Below are 19,154 nucleotides of genomic sequence, written 5' to 3'. Positions count from 1 at the left end.
GCCTCGGGCACACCATTGTTCTAAGAATAGTTAATAAAGTTGTCTTTAATATGTCACTTAAAACATAAGGAAAGAAATGGGTTGGGGCTCTATGTGCTAACATGGAAACATCACCCCGATAAATGAGCTATCTGTGTAGTGTGCCCTCTTGGGGGAAAAAAAAATACTTATTTACATATAGAAGGAAAAAAATGCCCGGAAGGAACAACACCAAACTGTCGACACAGGTTAAGATTTGGGGAGGAGGAGAGGAGAAAAGGACACTGCTTTTTACTTTATCCACTTCTGAACTGTTTCACATTTTTTGTGATGAACTTGTTTTATTTTATAATTAAAAGAAAAGAGGAAAAAACCACATTTTCAGTTACAAATGCCTATGGTTGGCTGGGGTCTCCTGTGGTCTTCCTGGCACATGGCAGACTCAGCCTGACCCTCCTCTGACTAAGGGAGGAAGGGAGGCAGGCTAGGAGCCCCACCTTTATGTTGCAGAAAGCTGGGCCTTTTAGGATGCCAGAGAAAGATAAGAGCGAAGGGGAGCCGTGGCATCAGTTAAGTCCACCCCATAAAAGGAAACTGCTGAAGGTCCCTGTGTCTTATCTGCATTCTGTACCCAGAGTCTGTGTTCAGGCCTGCAGGGTGGAAGGATCCGGACAAATAAGAAGGTTGGGAGGTGGGAGGGAAGAAACGTGGGGCACCTGGAGCATCAGGAGGGATGGCTAGAGGGACCAGAGAGGAGACCAAGGCGGCTGGAACTTGCCTGTGGATTAGATGTGTGATGTGCTCCATGCGGTCCCAAGAGAAAGGGCTGGACTCCATGGGAGGAGACCCCCAGTACATAAAGCTGGACTCCGTTATCAGAAAGAACTGGCAGTTGAGAAAGAGCAGTGAAGCTGGAGGCATAACATGTCCTGATTTCAAAGCTACAGTCATCAAAACAGTGTAGTATTGATGTAAAAACAGACACACAGATCAATGGAACACAATGGGGATCCCAGAAATAAACCCACACATACATGGTCAATAGAAACAAAATAAAAAGATGACCTACTGAGTGGAAGAAAATATTTGCAAATCATATATCTGATAAGAGGTTAGTATCCAAAATATATAAAGAACTCCTACAACTCAATAGCAAAAAACCAAACAATCCAATTTGAAAAAATGGGCAGAGGAACTGAATAGACATTTTCCCAAAGAAGTTATCCAGATGGCCAATAGGCTCCTGAAAAGATGCTCAAGATCACTCATCATCAGGGTCTTGCAAATCAAGATCACAATGAGATATCACTTTACACCTGTCAGAATGGTTATTATCAAAAAGACAGGAAATAACAAGTGTGGGGGAGGATTTGGAGAAAAGGGAACCTTTGCACACTGTTGGTGGGAATGCAAATTGGCGCAGCTACGGTGGAAAACAGTATGGAGGTTCCTCAAAAAATTAAAAATACAACTACCACATGATCCAGTAATTCCACTTCTGGGTATTTATCTGAAGAAAATGAGAACGCTAGTTTAAAAAAAAAGATATCTGCACTCCTAGTTCTTTGCAGCACGATTTACAATAGTCAAGATATGGAAAATAAGCTGAGTGTCCATTGACGGACGAATGGATAAAGACGATGTGATCTATATATACAAGGGAATCTTATTCAGCCATAACAAAGAGGGAAATGTTGCCATTTGCAACAACATGGATGGACCTTGAGGGTTAAGTGAAATAAGCCAGACAGAGAAAGACAACCACTGTATGATCTCTCTTACATATGGAATCTAAAAAAATACTAAAATACAAAAAACAACCGAACTCACACATACAGAGAACAGATTGGCAGTGCCAGAGGTTGGGGGTGGGAGCGGGTGAAATGGGTGAAGGGGGTCAAAAGGTACAAACTTCCAGTTATAAAATAACCAAGTCATGGGGATGTGATGTACGGCATGGCGACTACCGTTAATAATATCACATTGCATATTTGAAAACTGCCAAGAGACTAGATCTTGAAAGTTCTCATCACAAGAAAAAAATTGTAGCTACGTGCGGTGACAGATGCTAACGAGACTTACTGAGGTGATCATCTGCAATCTATACAGAGATCGAATCATTATGTTCTACACCTGAAACTAACATAATGTGGTATGTCAATTATGCCTCAATTTTTTTTAAAAAGTTAAAAAAGAAAAAAAGAGCTGCCAATAGACCAACCTGAGATCAGATGAGCTGCCTAGAGAGTAAGTGTCCTGTCATGGGAGGAGATCAAGCAGAGGCTGGGCACTGGCCAGCAGGACACCGTAAAGGTGATTCAATCGCAGGACGGAGGGGTGGATTCTCTGACATCCAGAGTCTGTGATCTTGGGACAGGGGGACCCAGCACTGGGACAGCCCAGTTCACTGAGTTCTCACTATGGGCCCAGCACTGTGCAAAGGGTCCTTCCAACTCTAGAGCCGCAAGCCTCGCAGCAAGGCCGAGGGCGGGGTACCCCTGCTCCCCTGTTCCACAGGTGAGGAAAGGGCTCCGGGGGCCAGGCCTTTCAGTGTCACACCCGTCGCCCTCCTGAGCCTCAGGTGCTCCAGTCAGCAAGGCCCGCCTCTCACTGGCTTCCCCTTCCCTGAGAGGACACTTCGCCAGTCTCTCCAGCTCTCTCTGTTCTCATAAAATACACATTGCCTTAAATTGGCACAACTGTGTTGTGCTGAATTTTTTAGTATTCTATCTTACTTTAAATTTGAAAAAAAAAAATTTAACCCCTCAAAAAGGCGACAAGAAAAACACAATAAACTCCCATGTCCCTTTCACCTAGATTCACCAATTATTAACGTTTTGCTGTATGTTCTCTCTCTCCACGTACCAGTATACTTGATTTTGGGCGGACCCATATGGACGTCCGCTGCACACATGGGGACCCTTCACCCCTCGATGTCGCGGGCGCCTCCGGAGAACAAGGACGTCGTGTTACATAACCCGGGACAGCGATCACATTCGGGAGAGTTCACACGACACAACACTGTTCCCTGACATACAGTCCACATTCCTTCCACCAACTGTCCCAACACTGTCCTGTCTGTCATTTTTCCATGTGCGTGTTTCTAGACATGGGTTCTCATTCCCATCCCTGCTTCTTCTGCTCAGCCCACAACGTGGGATCCCTGTGTGTCCCTGCGGGCACACGGCCACCTTGCCTCCAGCTGTGGCACGCCCTCCCCACCCCCCAGCAAGGGACACCTGCCACAGACAAGGCTGTGCAGGACGTCGTCCTACCTGTCCCCTAGACCAGCGCTGCTCGGACTTAGCTCACAAATGACCTGCGGCTCTTGTGAGGGGGCAGAGTCTGATTTGGTAGGACTGCAGTGGAGCCTGGAAATCTGCATTTCTGACCCACTCCCAGGAGACGCTGACACTGCTAGTCCACCCCTGGAGCAGTGAAGCCCCTTTGTGCTTGCTTTTGCGGCGGGCAGGAGGTGGGGGTTGGACCAGGGGCACGATTGCCGTGTCTTGGAGCTTGTGGACTTCATCGTCACAGAGCACGGCCACTCTGAGCTCTGCGATGGCTGTCCCTTGTCTGGGCCCCCACGGAGGCTCAAGCTCTGCTGTCTCCTTCGTCTGCCCCCCAGACTCCCCTTCCTCCCCACGATGTGACCAAGGAGGGCAACTGAAGCGGCAGTTTCCTGTGGCCAACACGAATCTCTCTGTCCCCCGAGCTGTGCCAGCACCTGGAAGGCTGGTTCCAGCCCTCTGGGCAAGCCCCGGACCCCTCGCAGAGAACAGCATCTGGTCTGCAAATGAATATGCCTGGAGCTGAGCACCTGTTATCACCGGAGTCACAGACCTCGTCCAGCTGCCCTGCCTTAAGCTGGCTTCTGCTTTACAGCCAAGGAAACAGAGGCACAGAGAGGTGGTGCCACTTGCCCGATGCTGCACAGCCAGAAAGATGGGAAGATGGGAATCAGAAGGACAAAGCCAACGACCGGGGGAGCTTAAAAGTGAAAATACCTTCAATCAGACCAATTGCAGTGGGGAGAAAATGACATTTCTAGGAAGATCCATTTTGCTAAGGCTCATGGTCAGTGAATGGGCACTGGACCTTTGGGGGTTTTTTGAGGATGCGGGATCTCTGGGTTGAGCAGGCCAACCCCTGCGTGTGGGGTACTGGAGGCAGCCTCAAGAGCCGTTCTGGAAATGTGTCCCTGAGCCTCTGTGGTCCAGCTCCAGGCACCTGCCTGGCCTGCCCACGCCTCCCTGCACCTTTGGACCTCAGGGCTCCTGTCGCCCCCTTGCTGCCCCCTGCTTTCCTCCCATGCCCCGTTCCTGCCCGTTAATCGCACCCCCCCATCTTCCCGTCAGGGCCAGACGCATGAGGGGCTCAGGCAGGTGCCTTATCCCGCCCCTGAGGGGCCCTGCCCGGGGACCCCTCCTGCTTTCTCGCCTGCCCATCCAGGCTGGGAAGCTCTCTCTGTTCCAAGAAAAGGACCCATGTCCTCAAGCATGTACACAGGCACCACCCAACGGACCCTCTGCCAGGGTGGGGACCATGAGTCACATCAGCAGCCCTGGGAAAGCCACCTACCATCTTCCCTGTGTCTCGACGCCTCGAGCCCTGCAGATTCCAGCCCTGGCCTCCTTTGGTCCCTCAGCCAGACCCGCTCTTCCCTTCCTCAAGGCTGTCCCTCTATTTATGACAGGTGTCCTAAAGAGCTTCAGCCATGGACCTCTTACATCCCAGCCTCTGTCCAGATGTCACCTGCCCAGAGAGGCCTTCCCGGGCCCAGCCACACCAGCGCCCCACTGCGTCGCCCTCGCCACCGCCCTCCGAACTCTCTCACTGCCTTCCCGGCTGACCGTCCGGCTCCGACCCCTGGAAAGTCACCTCCAGGGACCACGACCTTGTCTGTCATGCTTGCCGGAAAGAGGCCTAGCAGGAAGCAGGTCCATTACGGATGCTCATTTCTGCTCTTCACAGTTTACCCGCTGTTTGTGTTTCCACCACATGCTCAATCCACACAGACCTGAAAGGTAGTTTCTCGCCCCTTCCAAGATGAGCAAGCTGAGGCCCCGAGAAGTAAAGGGACTTGCCTGAGGTCGCTTAGCCAGGAAGTGGCTCAGCTGGGACACAAACCCAGGCCTTTCTGACGCCAAACATCTTGTGATGTGTAAGTTTGGTCCCTGTGAACACATTCTTCGGGCTGATGCCCCCCTTGTGCAAAGACAGCACCCTGGATCCCTGCCCGCCCAGTGGCTGTTGTGACCAATGTCCATTTAGGGACCAACAAGTCCCCACGGGGGTCAGGCGTCTGCGGCCGCCTTTGCTGGGCCGCACGGGAGCTGGGCCACTCACCTCTCAGGCTTCGGCTTCCTCATCTGTAAAATGGGCATCATCATAATCCTCACAGCCCGCTACAGAGTTCCATACATGGAGTCTATTATTAATGTTATGTTATTTGTATGTGTATATGTTCAGTACAGAAGTAGAACCCCAGTACATTTCTGTCACCAAAAAAATAATAAAACACTGCAAATAAAGGGACAAACTAAAGCTCCAAAAGGTAAAGACACCTGCCCGAGGTCACACAGGAGGAAGGAGCGGGACCACATCCCAAAGCAGGATCTTCCAGCTCCGGGATGGCTCAAGCCATGTCTTCTGGGATCAAAGGCCCACCTGGGGACAGACCGCCCAGCACAGCTTCCGTCTTTTCGTTCATTCATTCACTCCTTCATTCAACCTTTGTGAAGGGCAGGCCTCCTGCTGTGTTAGAGCTTCCAGCAGCGCCTGACATTCTAGAAGGGGGCATGAGAAAGGGACAGCTGCTCCGGGACGTGCCAGTCCCATGAGTCCTGCCGGGAGACAGATTCGGAGAAGAAGAGAGGGGGATCATCATGTCTAGACTGCTTATAGTTTTAGAGGCAAACACATTTCTCCCGTTACTATAAAGAAAAAACCCCCAGCCAGAGGAAGTCCACAGGCAGAGGGGAAGCAGGGTGAAGCCCAATGAGAAACCGAGGGGCTTTGCGAGGCCTGAAGCGCCCGGGATCCAGCATGGATGCCCGGGCACTCAGATCGAGAAAGGGTCAAACGGGGGGCGCGGGGAGCTGTCAGCCGTGCTCAGGGCCCATTAAAAAAGCCCCCGAACCCGAGGGTCATTTCCTCCTGCACAGTGGATGTATTATTTTATATATCTGGCCAAACACAGGGGAGAAATGCAGGCTCTGCGGCCAGGGGCCGAGAGAGAGAGGAGAAAAGAAAACAAGGTGAAGTGGAGTTTTATGAGAGGCACTAAATCCCCTCGCACGAGGAATCACACGGGCTGCTAACGAGGACGACTCCGGAAAGTCTAGGGGACCGAGTTAGGGGAGACGCAGGTGATGGGAGAGAGGTGGGTAAAAATGCACGTGCGTCTGTGCACATTCGTGCACACACGCATGCGTGCACATGTATGCACACAGAAAGAGAGCCGTGCTGGGAAGAAAGACATCAGGGGAAGAAAGCAAACCCTACAAGGTAGAGCTCTGGAACCATCCCAAGAAGAGCCCTTTCACGTAGAACCTTCCATGCTCTGGGACCGTGGGCAATGAGGGAGAAGAGAGGATGCCACTGTTGGGGGGATGCCCCTCTGGGCTCCCGCAGACCACCCAGAGTCATGGTCACCTGCAGGGAGCCCGGTCTCACTTCCTGTCCCCCACTGTCCCCTTCTCGGGCCCGGGAGCTGAGTCTGGTATAAGACATAGTCTCTCTCTCTCACACACACACACACACATGCACACACTCATACTCATTTACACACACATGACGTTAATTCCTTTTCCTTTGGGTGGATGGAGGGAGCTTCTGGAGCAACCATTGAAAGGGCCTCCGTGTTCTCCAAAACTGCCAGCTCCCCGCCCGCTTGGGCTGCAGTAAGAGACCGCTTTTCCCCCCACGTGGAGTTGTGGGAGGGCCCAGTGATGCTTATAAGCACTTAGCACTGTCCCTGGTACAGTGCCGGTAAATGGGAGGCATGCTTTTTCTTTTTTTGTTTGTTTTTGTTTGGGAGGGAGGGGCCGAGGGAGAGAGAGAATCTTAAGCAGGCTCCACGGCCAGCACGGAGTCCGATTCGGGGCTTGATCTCACGACTCTGAGATCATGACGTGAGCCGCAACCAAGAGTCAGAGGTTCAACAGATTGAGCCACCCAGGCGCCCTGGCATTATTTTTCTTTTTATCATTGGCAGTGACCTTGGGAGGGCCTGTGCCAAGGAGATGGGAAGGGAAAAAGCAATGAGGAAGCCGGGGCAGGAGTGGTCAGGGAGCAGCGAAGGGTAAGGGTCTGCTGTGGGGTTAGGTCTCGTGCAATTGAGGGATCCAGTGTCACTATGCGCCACCCAGACTGACAGTCAGAAATGGAGACTGGGGGTGCATGACGGCGAGGACAACGGGGACAGCGCGTCCACTGCTGAGCATGGGGGAGGGGAAATGCGGGTTCTGTCACCAGGCGGAGGGATGAAGGTGGCCTGGAGAGATGCCTGGTGTCCACTCAGTTGTGCCCTGCCTCAAACTGTGACTCTGAGCTCGCCACTGGCCACTCCATTTCCTCTCTGGGAGTCTGGGGACCCCATCTCCGCACAGATCTCTGGCTCAGTCTGCCATTACCCACCGTGCTTTCCAGCAGCGCTCCCCTCGCCCATGGCCAGCCCCCGCCTCCCCTCCAAGCCTCCACAGCTGGGGGCCACAGCCAAGAATTTCGGCAAAGTGCCTCACCCTCCAAACAAACAAACCAGAAGGAGGCACGGCCTAAGTGTCTTTTTGGTCCGCTGCCTGATCTTGAAGCCCTGCCTGATTTCTTTCAGGCCCAGCTGTAGAAAACACAACCTTTATCTAACAACTGAGAAACAGCCCTGAGTTCTGATGTGGGTTGCAGCGAGACGTTTGTCCTGGACAAAGGTAATCTGGCAAACCTCCCAGCCCTTCCGAGCACCCACCCATCCAAACTGTGGAGGCTCTTAGTGAATTTGTCGAAGTTAGCGACAGGTTCTTCCAGAAGGGAGTGCCAGTCTGAGCCCGCAGAACGTGTGCCAACGTCTGGGCAGGGGTGCAGTAAATTGCCCATTGTCTGAGGGACGGCCTGTGAGGTGGCCTCAGAATCTGCTCCCAGACCACACTCCCCTACTTCTTTCGGGAACATGAGCCGGAGGCTTCAGGATCCCCTGACTCGGCTGCCAGCTCCTATAACCCCTCCAGGCCCAAGCCGACCGTCACGGCCAGGGTAGGGGGAGCCCAGGGTGAGTCTTGTTCCCCAGCCCATCCCAGGTTGCTCAGCTGGCAGGGTGATCAGGACGCCTGGGTGTCCATGTGGGCCACGCCCAACCACACCCCCCCTCCTGCCAGCCATCCCCTGCATCTGACGCTGCAGGGACAGGGAGTGACAGGACTGGGCCCTGCGTTGCCTGAGTCACAAATTCCCGATGCCTTCCTGACCCCCCCATTTAGCCTTCAGGTGACTCGACTTCTGCCTTGGGGACTTAGGCTGGCAAGCAGCCCCCAGTAGTGACAGTGGCTGGATTTGCACGTGCTCTTGCCACCCAGTGGTTCTCAATGGGGCAGGATGGGGGGCACATCGGGTACACCCCTGGGGGAGGGGGAGGGACCGACTGCTCAGCGCCCACCTCCGACCCACTACTCGGAATCTCCAAAGCCCTGGCATCCCCTGCATTAGGCTCCCAGGCCCCTGACAATTGCATTGTGGGGCACAATTCTTCAGGCTTAATCCCAAGAGCCGGAAGACCCAGGACGGAGCCCCGACTCAGCCCCTTATGAGCTGTGTAAACTTGAGCACGTAACTGAACCTCTCTGAGCCTGTCTTCTCATCCCTAAAGTGAGGGTGATACTGGCACCTCCTCCACAGGGGGCATGAAGAAAATACGGGAGCACTCCCTACGGCCCTCGGCACAGGGCTCGGCGCAGAGTGAACTCTCAGTAAATACCGGCGGTCAGTACTGCTGTTGCCACGAGGCGGAGAGCCTGCTGTTAAGACTGCCCTGCCTGCTCTCGGGCCACGGTCCCTATCTGCCCTTTTTCACTAGCCAAAATATACCCCTCCCCGTCAGGGCCGCCACGGGTGGTTGCACGGCTCGTACACTGCACAAAGTGCTGTCGCTGGAATTGGGGCTGAAGTCCCACCTGACTGCGCACCGGCACGTGAGCGGTACCCACAAGAGACACATTTTCTAATCTGCCCCAAAGCGCCACACAAGCTGTCTCTACCTGACAGGCCGCGGCAGGAAGAGAACAGTGATCCGCTGGTTTGTAAAACTGTATAGATATATATATATTTGGAGGACAACTTGAGGAATCGGAAAATCAGTTTATTATTCGTTGAGATTAGAACATTATAATTAATTTTCTTAGGCTGGATTATTTAGGAGTGATGTGTCATGACGTTTACAACTTCCTTTGAAATGTTTCAGACAAAATATATAGATACAGATGTCCATACAGATACAGAGAAATATAGATATGGAGAAATAATGTACATAAGCAAACAAATATGGCCAAATGTCAACAGCTATTATAACCAGGTACTAAGTATGGAGAATAGTTGGGCTATTCTTTTTTTTTTTCAAAGATTTTATTTATTTATTTATTTGAGAGAGAGAGAAAGAGAGAGCACGCACACACAAGCGGGGGGAGGGGCAGAGGGAGAGAGAGAATCCCAAGCAGACTCTGCAATGAGCGCAGAGCCCGACACGGGGCTCGATCCCACAACCCCAAGATCATGACCTGAGCCAAAACCAAGAGTCGGTTGCTCAGCCAAACAAGCCACCCAGGGGCCCCTGTTGGACTATTCTTGCATCTTTTCTGTACATCTGATGGTTTTCATAATAAAATTACGAACTATTTTGATTTTACTCATAATTTTTGTAAAGGAAATGGTGAGAAAGGGGTCCCGGGGCCAGCTGAATTCTCTCTATCCTCCCCCCAGCCTGCACAGTCGTCTTCCTTTCCAAGAGAGACCCTCCCGGGCAGGCCCTTGCCTGCTTCGGGCGTGTGGGGAGCATCCTCCCAGGGTGACACGTTAGAACCACTCAGAATCCAGTGCCCAGAAGGGCAGACAACCACCGCCTCTGACTCGGTCCTCCCAGAGGAGCGCCGACGGACTCACAGCTCTGTCCCCTGCGCATCCTCCCCCTAGGGAGCCTCCTTTGGGAGTAAGAACATCCTTCCTGCGCTTTGTATAGTCGAAGAAACTGGAAATCGCGTAATTGTCCACGAGGAGAGGACTAGAAGCATAAATCGAACAGCTGTGGGTCTGCGCGTCCAGACACCAAGGTAGGCCTATGACAGTCCAAGGGAGAAAGCAAGCTGCAGAGCAACCTGCATGATTTGTTGTTTCTAAAAGAAAACCCTAGATACATATGATCACTGTGTATGCCTAGAGAAAGATCTGGAAGGTGGCCCACTGAACTGTTCACAGTGGTTACTTCAGGAGAGTGAGAGTAGGTGGAGGAAGAGAACTTTCACTTTCATGTCAAACACATCTGCATTTTGGGGATCGGTTCACAATTCTCAAGAGCACACCTCGGAGCCCTCACTGGTTTCACTAACGCTCACATAGCACCTACTGTGTGTCGAGCGCTGTTCTAGGGACCTCGTGCCGATTAATGCATTTAATCCACACGTCATTTCCATCATCTTTCCCGATTTAGAGATGAGGGAGGCACAGAGCAGTTACATAACTTGCCTGAGGTCACACAGCCAGTAAGTGGTGGTGCTGGGATGTGAACCTCTGCCGTCTCTCTCTAGCCACAGTGCCACCAGTGGATCATGTCCCCTCAGAGGCCTCGTTGTGCCCTCCCAGAGGGCTTGCGTGCCCGACTCAGGTACTCTAAGGGCAGCTGAGGAGGCCGACCTGAGCTGGCCCAGGTCCCAACGCGATCCGGGGCTGGTAGGAGGTTTGTCCTCTTCTTTTCTAAGAGGGAAGCCATGAGGGCACCAGAGAAATAACGAGGGTGTACTCTGGGTAAGGCCCTGCAAGCTCCAAAGCCCTTTATTCTTCCCATACATCTCTGGCGTCACACAATGTTGGTCCTGAAAATCAAGGCCCTTCTGCTCCTTTGACAGATGAGGGAACTGAGGCCCAGAGACAGGGAGAGCCCCGCGTCTGGTGGAGTTTGGTCAGGGCCTTTCAGGGCGAGAGGGGAGAAGAAAGCCCCATCCTGTTGTCCAGGCTTTCCCTGTCTTGCTCTCTGTGGGTGGTGAGGACCGTGCCTTGAGTCCCGTGGGCCTCCCGTTGGCCGCCAAAGGGGAGGCCCTCTCCAGGACACCCCTCACGGCTGGGACCCCATAGTTCCCACGAACCCTCATCCTCGGCGTCACTGGGGCCTGGACAGAGGTGTCACACTGCCCCAGAGCCACACCTTAGAATTCTGAGAATAAGAAGTGGCCTAACACCCCAGAGGAGACACACCCAGATGTTCGCAGGGGCAGATCTGGGGCGTGAAATCGCAGGGTAATGTTTATTTCCTTCTTTGTACTTTCCCACACTTTCCAAATTTTTATTTGGTGAACATGCATCACTATTATAATTAGGCAAAGAATACTATACTTTTTTTTTCCTCCAGGAGAAACCAAGGACGTATCACAGGACGTATTTCAGCCAGTGAGCGTAAACTATGTGACACTTGCTAAACTAAGAAGAGGACATGGGAGAGGGAGAGAGCCAGAGAACCAACATTTGTTGGGCGCCTACTACGTGAGGTTCTAGGAATGCTACGTCCATGATGCCTGTAATCTTCACAACCGTCCTGGGCGTTTGGTGTTATGATCCCCATTTTATAGGTGGATATACTGCAGCCTTCCCTTGAGGTGGCAGAAAATGCAATTTCTAAACCAGTTTGGTCGTAATACATCCAGAGGATCTACCATCTCGTGCCTCTTAGAGAAGAGGCATCGGTTCTTCACGATACAGGCGCCCCACCAGGCACCACTGTGTTGTAGCCCAGAAGTGACCACTGTCCATCACTTGCCATTTTCTTGATGACGGAGGGTCATTTTATGTCCCGCGGGCAAAGTTTGGTAGATAAAGCTGAAGTGGCCTCAGTCTACCATTTGGATGCCCGCAGCGCTGAAGACCAGGACCATCCTTCCAGAAGCAATGGATGACAGTGGCGGAAGAGCTGGAAGCAGGGTACGGTCTTTTGACTCGGGAATTCCATCCCCGGCGATGGATTCCTAAGAACTACTTCAGCAGAAGTAGGAAGCTGTAGGCATAAAGAAGTTTGTGTCAATATTAACTGCAACCGCAAATGCCGTATAATCCAACAAGGTGACAGCAGACTCTATAAACAGTGATCTTCGGCAACAGGGAAAGAGTTTCTCCATACGTGGTGGCCGACGCCCACAAGGCCCCACAAAGGCCCTGCCTCCTTCTAGTCACACGCTGGTGAGGCCCCGTCTCATGCTGACTAGGGCTGACCTGGTGACCCGTGGGCCATGGTGGGAGGGACCACAGGCGGCTTTCAAGGAGGGATCGTGAAAGACGTTGCCCCTTTCACCTCAGTCTCTTGATCACTCCTTCGGGGGAAGCCGGCCACCATGTCATGAAGAAACGCAAGCCCCACGACCGAGAGGCCCAGGTGGAGAGGCGCTGAGGCCTCCCGCCAACAGCCACGCGAGCGCGCCATCTTGGGAATGGAGACCCCGGAGCCCCAGTCAAGCCCTCCGACGCCACAGCCCTGCCTGACGTCTCAAGTGCAACCTCATGAAAGACCATGAGGTAGAACCGCCAGCTGAGCTGCTCCCGAAATTCTTAACCCACAGAAACGCCGAGAGAGTAATAAGTGCTGTGGCTGGGTGTCCACGAAGCTGGAAAGAGATCCTGGCCAGGCCAAGGACATCGGCTCTCATCGTCTTCTTGGTCCTTGACCTTTCCCCAAAACCCCTCCATGAAATGCTTTGATCACAAAAAAAAAAAAAAAAATTAAAATTAATGAATAAATGTTGTCATTTTAAGTCATTAGGTTTGGGGGTAACTTGTTCCACAGTGGTGGATAGACGATGCCCCATGCAATGGAATGCCATGCAGCAAGGAACGTGAAGGAACATCTGCTGCATACAACATATGGCAATGTGGGGGAACTTCACAATGCTGAGCAAAAGAAGCCAGATAGCAGAGGACATTCTTTGTGATTTTACTGATAAAGAGGTCAGAAACACTCAAAACTGGGGCGCCTGGCTGGTTCAGCCGGTGGAGCACGTGACTCTTGATCTCAGAGTTGTGAGTTCGAGTCCCAGGTCTGGTGTAGAGAGGACTTAAATAAATAAGTAAATAAAACTTAAAAACAACACCATCAACAACAACTCTTGGGCGCCTGGGTGGCTTAGTCGGTTAAGCGTCTGCCTTCGGCTCAGGTCATGATCCCAGGGTCCTGGGATCGAGCCCCACATCGGGCTCCCTGCTCAGTGGAGAGTCTGCTACTCCTTCTCCCTCTGCTGCTCCCCCTGCTTGTGCTCTCTCTATGTCTGTCTGTCTGTCTGTCTCTCTGTCAAATAAATAAAAAATAAAATCTTAAAAAAATGAAAATGAAAATTAAAAAAAAAAACACTCAAAATTAATCTATGCTATCAGGGTAGTGGTTCCCTGTGAGAGGGGGAGGTTAGCGACTGGGGCCAGTCAGGAGGGGGCCCCCAGGTGCTGATAATGGTCTACTTCTCGATCCGGGGGTTGTTTAGTTCAGATCATGGGTGCGTTTAGTGTGCAAAATTTCATCAAGCTGTGCATTCGTTACTAGTCTGTATATACACCCTATTTCAATACAAAATGTTTTAAAATGACCATTTTACATGCACTGTATAAAATCTAGACACCTGTGGCCAGGCTCTGGTCAGTGACATGGGAGAGCCTGTACGAGGATCTACGTCCTACAGCACGCACACGCTCTGGAAGGCGGGGGGGAAAGAACCGGAAATGTTTGCGTTGGGGTGCAGGGATTCCTGGCCATCCTTACATCTTTATTTCATTTGCCATCTTTACATCTTTAAGTATTTCCTCTAAGAATGTATTATACTTTCTTTTCAAAGGAAGGAACGAAAGGGCCAAGAGGTAAAATACATCTCTGTAGGGTGTCTAACCAGAAACTACGATCTAGTCTTCTAAGGAGTAAGCTTTTAATTCACCGAAAATCTGACCACCCAGATGAACTCCTTCCCAGAGATTTTACAAATAGCTCAAGTGTGGTTTCTCTAGCAGAATCGGTTATGGCAACTACCATTTACGTTAAAGGCAGAGAAGTGAAGGCCTGCTCCCAAGGTTCACAGAACTGCCTGGACTAGGGAGGGCGAGAGAAGGTGTCACAACGTTGTGGGCAAAAAGAGCAAGAAGTTATCACTTTGCTGTGAAGAAAGAGGGAAATCTGCAGCCCTGGGAGATCCTTCCCAGTGCTGATAGTAACAGAATCAGAGCAGAAACATCACCCTCCAATCCCAGAATGGCTGCAGACTCACAAGGAAGAGGAGAGAGTTCTCAAGTTTTACTGAGCTATGAACTTTGGGCTTCCCGTAAGAGCTTTCCAGAATAGGTTCCATATTGGTCACAGCGAACCTCAGATGTTCTAATATTCAGGTCTCATCCTGAAGACACAGAATCTTTTCTTGCAGCCCCTTCCCTATGTCTTCTCTCAGCTTGGAAACTATCAGTGGCTCCCCTGTCTGGAACCCTACAGCACAGCCTTAAAAAGCGTCCCTGATCTGTCCCCAAACTACAAGTCCAATCCGGGCACCCACAGTTGCCTCACCTCTGGCCTCCAGGCCAAGGCCCCATTGTATCCCTCACCTGGGAACTCCCTTCCCCAACTGCCCTGTGCACAGGGAAGGGCTTTCTAAGCTTCAAAGCTGTGGAAGAAACCACAAAGGAAATGTTTGACAGATCCGTGCTACAAAAAAACAAAAAATTCCAGTGTGATTAAAAAATACAAGCAAAATTAAAAGACAAGCAACTGGAAAGAATGTTTGCAGCAAATACCACAGACAGATGGTTAGAACCCTTAATTTATGAAGAACCCACATAAATCAATAAAAAAAAACACACAAAGATGCTCATGGATAAAAAGGCAAAAGACATAATAAGAAATAAATATAAGTGGCCAGTAAACACTTGGAGGGGAAAAAGGATGCTCCATCTGTCTAAAAGGCCAAAGAAATGCAAATAACAGTAAGATGCCACGAAGTTAGCAAAGACACTGCTCGAGATGGCATCCACCGCAGTGCTGGGGTTGGGGGGGCTGGGGTTGTAAACCAGTGTGATATTTCTGGCAAGCCATTTGATGATATTTATCAAAAGCCTGAAAAATGTTCCTACTCTCTGTCCATATAACTTTTTAAGCCATTTCCTAGAAACTTTCCGGCAAATAACTTGGTGATACGTGTCAATCCTCTTAAGAGGTTCATACTTCTGGTTCACATTTCTGATTATTTTCTCCAAAACATGGAAGTTGAATGACGGTCAACGATGTACGCACAGAGATACCCATTGCGATGTAAATGTGTGATAACAGAAAGCTGGAAACAACCTAAACACCCCTCAGCCGGGGAATCAGTGAGTCAATTATGATGCATCCATGTGATGGAAAGCATTAGGCAAATAGCCTTATAATAATCGAGAGTTCCAGATGATGAGGGAAATGCTTATGATATGATAGATTTGTAATGGAAAGTAAGCTGTAAAATTCTTAAAGAAAAAAAAAATCCTAGCCAATAGGTGGGAAAACACACCATGAATGGGGGTTGCCTCTGGTGGTGAATTCGGGGGAAATTTGTGTATGTGCTTCTTTACTTTTTTCTGTACTTTCCAAACTTTTTACAGTGAGCAGAATCACTTTGATAATCGTTTAAATGGTTAAAAACCTTTTATGAGTTTATTCTCCTTGATATACTGTTGATTTTCCTAGTGAAAAGCAATTTTCCCTTTTCAAGTCGTCGCAAGGTAGGTTCCATAAATATGCACGAGTGAAGGAATGAACAGAGCTTTTAAGTCTCTTGTGAATCGTTTCTCACCTTCTGCTTTTATTGCCTGGTTATTTGTGTTTATGTCTTTTCTCCCTTGTGATCTTGGAAGCTCCTGGAAGGCAGAAATCATGTGTCTCCATTTATTCGTGATCAGCCAGGGCCTTGTGCCCAGGAGGCACTCAGTGTTACTTTTTTAATGAATGGAGCATCTGATATAGTTAAGTGTGTTTTAACAGATTAAGATTGTGGATCCCAAGGATTATTTGTTAAACCCATTCTTTATGAAGTCAGGGAACTCCCTGAGAGTCAAGCAGAAGGGATCAAGATGTGGTTCCAGGGGCCACTGTGCCCCTACCTGGTGGCCCTCCAATTGTCTAGTCCCTAGAACACTGTCCTAGGGGTCCCCATACTGCAACTAATTAACTAAGGGGCCGTGGGCAAGTCACTCATCCTTAGTTCGTTCCTGGATGAGCCAAGGGTGCTGGAGTTATTTCCAGCTTGCTGGTCACCATGAGTTCTGAAAAGCATCTGATAATGAAAGTTGGCTCAGAATATCAAGTTGGCAGGTATCTTAAGAACACTGTAGAATTTTTCTTAAAAAAAAAAAAAAAGTCTCCCTGGATAATCAAATCAATACTATGCACCAGTGACTTGGGCTCCATTTCACTTTATGTACATTTTTTGTCTTTAGGTCCAATTTTAAAAATAATTAAAATAGGCAACCTTAAGATTCTGCTAAGGACCATCCCTATCTTGAAGCATGTGTAGAGATGAAGAATGATCTCTCTGCAGTCAACCATTTAGGAGAAGGACAGGACATCGTTGACCTAACAGTGTTGCCAGTGAAGGAAGGGAAGGGAGAGATACCCTGGCTTTTCTTCTGCCCCTCCCTGGATGGGGAACCCTTCCACGCCGCCTCAGCAGCAGGACGATTTTGCTGGCTTACAGTGACCTCTGCAGACAGCAGCGAGTTGCACATCTAGCTCTGAGCCAAGGAGGTAGGGAGGCCCCCGTCGCTCTCCCCCGGCTCCCGGAGGCCCCCTCTCATCGGACAGGACACCTCCTCCAAAGCACGAGGTGCACTCGGTACTTAGTGTTGGAAAGGCTCAGCGCTGGACCCAGCACACGGCACCTGACTGCGCCCCGGAGCTGGAGCTGGAGCTGGGCCGGGTACAGCCCTGCGCCCCCTGGAAGAGTCGAATTGGGGAGCTCCGGGCGGCCCCACCGCTGGGCCGAGAAATCAGCCTTGCTGAGTCCCCACTTGAGCCTCTCCCAACCCAGCGCCATAGGTAAATTCCGGAGCCAGACGGGCCTCTATCACCTTCCTGGGCACGTGGCCTGGGGCAAAGTATTGAACATTTCTGTGCTTAAACTTATCTTAAAAAAAAAAAAAATGGGGTTAATAATCATCCCTACCTAATAGATTGTTGACCAGATTAAAAGATCTGAAACATTTTATTTACATATAAATCAAGACATTTTATATATTTATATGTACGTTATATATAAGCTTAACACAGTAACTGGCACATGGTGTTTCCTGAAAATTATTACTCTTATTTGAGGAAGTCAGAGAAAGAAGGATTACTTGAAAAAAATCGAGGAATGCGCGTTCTCACTGTATACAAACCAGAATGAGGACTGCGTCGCCGGCCGTCGTTCTCCCGAAGGACCCCCTCCCCGGGGGGCTCCCCTCACCGGATGCCACTCCTCCTGCCGGGGCCGCGGCCGGGCCTGGAACGGTGCCCCCTCCCGGGGACGACGGCGTCCCGCCGCGCTCCGCGAGGACCCCTCCTGCGGGGGGCCTGCCCCGCGCCCCGGTCCTGCGCCCTCGCCGTCCCCCCGCGCCCCCGCCCTGCGCCCGCGCCGTCCCCCGCAGGGCTCGGGGAGCCGGGTCCCCGCGGCGGGGACCCGCGGCGGCCGCGTTGCTGGCCCTCCCTGCAGCCGCCTGCCGCTGGGACCGGCTGCGGCCGTCGCGGCCAGGCGCTCCCCGCGGCCACCCCCCCTCCCCGCCCCGCGAGGGCGCGCGGAGGAGCCGGACTGTGCGGGGAGCCGAAGCCCGCGGGCCGCCTCGCCTCCCGGCAGCGGGTCCCCCTCCCCGGCGCGGAGGCGCGGGTGAGAGCGGCCGTTCGGCACCGGAAGGAGGGGAGGAGGCCGGAGGTGCCTTCGCCGCGCGCGGCAGCCCTGACAGATCTGATAAAGAGGAAGGAAGCCCGCGAGGCTGCCGAGCCGAGCTGACGGCTCCCCAAACTGACGAGGGTCTGCAGCTGTCACGGCCGTTTGCAGCCGCGGGAGCCACAGCAGGGGAGCCTGCGCCCCCTGCCGGTCATTTTTAGAACCGCACGCAACGGGCGAAACGAAAGTCAGCCAGGGCGAGGCTAATGCTTGCCGCAGAGCGAGGTGGTGAGCCTTCCGGGAGGAGGCAGGGCCTGTCCGGGCCTGGGCCCTCTACCTTCTGCTCCTCGCCAGGGACCTGCCCCCGAGAACAGACAAGAATAGAATTGCTTCCGCTGGAGCTCGGCTGGCCTGGCCACCCAGTGACCTTGGCCGGCAGGGGTTGGGCCACCAAGTCCACCCTAGTAAAAGCAGAAACACTTGGGCAGATTGCAGAACACGATCTGCATATTGCTCCATGCCTTGGGCTTGAACTTTGGCTCTGAACTTAATAGCTGTGTGACCTTGAGCAACTTTCTTAACTCCCTGTGCATCAATTTCTTCATCCATAAAATGGGAATCATAGTTTCCATCTCACAGGATTGTTAGGGAGACTGAGTTAATATATGTAAAGTGCTTAGCATAGTTCCTGGCATATAATAAGCCCATATGTTAAAATTTTTTTCAATTTCAGTGTAGGTCTTAGTCTTATTTTGCACTTGCTATATAATTGGTTCCTCATTCTGGGGATTCTCTTGCTGTCTTTCAGTCCGTTTCTAATTTAATTCTACTGTGGTCAGAGAACATACTTTGTATTATTTCATTTCTTTGAAATTTATTGAGACTTGCTTTATGGGCCAGCATATGGTCTACTTTGCTAAAAGTTCCTGTGTACTTGAAAAGAATGTGCATTCTGCTGTTGTTGGATATAGTGTTCCAGTGTCAATCACGTCAAGTTGGTTAAGTGAGTTATTCAAATTCCTTAGTGCGTGTTTGGGGAGGGAAGGGTGCTTTTTTTTTCTTCTGTTTTTCTAT

At 51.2% G+C, this 19,154-nt stretch overlaps 1 long non-coding RNA gene across 1 annotated transcript; it reads right to left on the bottom strand.

Moving 5' to 3' along the window:
• Positions 1-9,307: 9,307 nt before the first annotated feature.
• LOC145721205 (uncharacterized) lies at positions 9,308-17,751 on the bottom strand. The gene is made up of 2 exons (XR_014144738.1): positions 17,596-17,751; positions 9,308-12,223 (listed from the first exon to the last, which is right to left on the bottom strand). It is a non-coding gene; the product is annotated as an uncharacterized LOC145721205 (long non-coding RNA).
• Between the last annotated feature and the right edge of the window lie 1,403 nt (positions 17,752-19,154).

This window comes from Leptonychotes weddellii, chromosome 4, assembly GCF_054177405.1.
Source record: "Leptonychotes weddellii isolate Sample4059 chromosome 4, ASM5417740v2, whole genome shotgun sequence".
Classification (NCBI taxonomy): domain Eukaryota; kingdom Metazoa; phylum Chordata; class Mammalia; order Carnivora; family Phocidae; genus Leptonychotes; species Leptonychotes weddellii.
Note: the sequence above shows the minus strand (reverse complement) of the source record. Positions and strands in the feature narration are given on the sequence as shown.